The sequence below is a fragment of the Nannospalax galili genome, unplaced genomic scaffold (assembly GCF_000622305.1).
Source record: "Nannospalax galili isolate Female #2095 unplaced genomic scaffold, S.galili_v1.0 scaffold125, whole genome shotgun sequence".
In the NCBI taxonomy this organism is placed as follows: Eukaryota; Metazoa; Chordata; class Mammalia; order Rodentia; family Spalacidae; genus Nannospalax; species Nannospalax galili.
Window position 1 is genome coordinate 559,809 of NW_008354705.1, and position 2,757 is coordinate 562,565.

Genomic DNA, 2,757 nt, shown 5'->3' on the forward strand with positions numbered 1-2,757 from the left:
AATGCAGCAAGTAAAAGCCAAAACACACTAACACTCTGGCTCCTGGTAACCACTTCCCCTCGAGGACTCCCATGGGAATCAAATAAATGGCTTTGCATTCACCTAACACGAGAAAGTCTTTAAGTGATTTTAAAGGTACTTACTAGGGCTGGGATATGGCTCAGCAGTTAAGGGCAACTTACTGCTCTCACAGAGGACCCAAGTTCAATTTTCAACACACAAGTCAGGGGATTCCCAGGTGTCTATACCTCCAGTTCCAAGGGATCTGACACTGTTTTCTGACCTCCGTAGGCACTTACACTCATATGCACATAACTACACATAGGTACACATACATACACATAACTAAAAATAAATCTTTTTAAAGTGCTGACTATAAGACTACCCTAATTTATAAGCTTCTGTATCTAGGAATCTTAATCCATTCTTGTTTCAAAATAGTTGCTAACACTTTAGAAGACATGACTAAAAACAGATTAGAGAGTCCAGAAATGGATCCACATACCTACAGACAAGTGACTTTTGTAATTCAGTAGGAACATTGATTTGGAATATCTGAATGTAGATTTTTTTAATGGCAGAAATATTTTGATCCCATCTCATACCATATACAGAAAAACATCTATTTTAAATGGGTCATAGACTTAAATGTGAAGACAATACAATAAAGTTACAAGGAAAATAAAAACATAAAAGTATAAAAGAAGCACACTTCGCCCTCTGGCAGTGAGCAAAATTTTTTATGAAGGACATAAAATGAATCATACAAGAAAAACATTGATAAACTATCCTAACTCAAAGCCATAGAGAGTTTGCTTATCCAAGACAACATCAAGAAAACAAATAGTAAGCCACACACTGGCAGAAGAATCACTATATATATTTATATACGACAAATACATTGTGCCCAGAACATACAAAGAAATCCTGTAATTCAATAATGAAAAGATGACCCAATTCTTAAAATAAGAATAAGACTTCAACAGACAGCTCACAAAGGAAACGTGAATGCCCAGGAAACACAAGTAAAGGCATCTCCAGTCATCAAGTTAGTACAAATTAAAGCACCAGCACACACACAAAAGTCATTGCAATTTTTTAAAAAGATGAACAGTAGCAAATGTAAAACACCACACTCAACAGCCCAAGTTTTTATCCATTGCTGGTGGAAGCAAGTTTAAAACAGCCGAACTACTTTGGAAACTGCTTGGTACTTTCTTTTTCTTCTCTTTTTTCCTTCCTCTCACATTTCTGCCTTCCTTCCCTCCTTCCTTCCTTCCTTCCTTCCTTCCTTCCTTCCTTCCTTCCTTCCTTTCTTTCTGGGTTTTTTTGAGACAGGGTCCACTACATAGCCCTGCTGCCTGGAGCTATGTAGACCAGGCTGCCTTGAATTTGTAGCAATTTTGCTCTGCCTCCCAAGAGCTGGGATTACAATGTCAAACACACATCTAACTCTATGGCCCAGCAACTCCATTCTTGGTTACTTTATCATGAGGCCTACACAGGAGGCACCTGAAATCTAAGCCTTTATCAACAGTATTTATTAACTCTAAAAACTGGGGTATAATTTGTATACCGTGGAATGCTCAGATCTTTAAATTCATTGATTTTGAGTATGTTTACCAAAGCTTTATGTAAAAATGTTCATAATAGCTTTATTCATAATAGGTAAAAACTGGAAAAATCCAGATAAATATCCAGGAAAATAGACTTTAATAACACTGTGATATATTCAAAGAATGAAATACCAATGGGCAATAAAAAGGAACGAACTGCTGTTACATACAGTATAAATAATCAAAAACATACTGTGTTCGGTTAAAAAAAAAAAAAGCCACAAAAGAGCACAAAATATGTGGTTCCATTTAAAGGAAATTTTAGAACAGACAAAACTCATGATGATGGAAAGTTGATTGAGGGTAAGCATGGGAAGTGACTGGAAGGAGCATGAGGGGCTGATAAGAATTCTATGTCAGGTCTAGAAGGATGGCTCAGCAGTTACAGCACTGCCTGCTCTCATGGAGGACCCAGGTTCTAATGCCAGCACTCACATAGAGGCTAAAACCATCCATAACTCCATTCCAGGGGATCCAATGCCCTTGAGGGCATTGCATGACATGGGTATACTTACATACATGCATGTATAACATTCATACACATAAAATAAAAATAAATTAATTAATAAGAATATGTTATGTCGTGATGGACAGTCACCAAAATAGATTGAACTTATGGATGTATTTCCATGTACATAAATTACATATCAGTATTATAAAGGCTTAGATTTAGGTGGTACCTCCCAAAACATAGTTGATAAAAACAGAAGTCTTTCCTGAAGTCCTGGTTCTGTGCTGACTTCTGGTATAGCTTGAGATTCATTCAGCCTAGACCAGTGAAACTCTTGCACTTACACTAACGGTGGGCTCACTCTACCCATCAGAAATTTCACTCAAATCCTGGGCTAGAGCAAGAAACATTTCACAAGAAACTGAAAATGGAATAGGGTAAGTCGAGGAGACATTCCAAAAAGAACAGGAACTTTGCCCACTGAGACAGGATACCATGGTCCAGAGCTACATGGCCAGGTACAAAGCCATGTAAGTCATGAGAAGTGTGGTACCCATCCATCCGTTCATAGGTTCAAAGGAGTGAAAGAGGTCTTGCCTTACGTTTTCAATGAATCATAGCCTGGACAAACCACACAGCTCATTGATTTAAACTTTTCCATCTTGTCTCTGGAGCAGGCAACTCTGAATT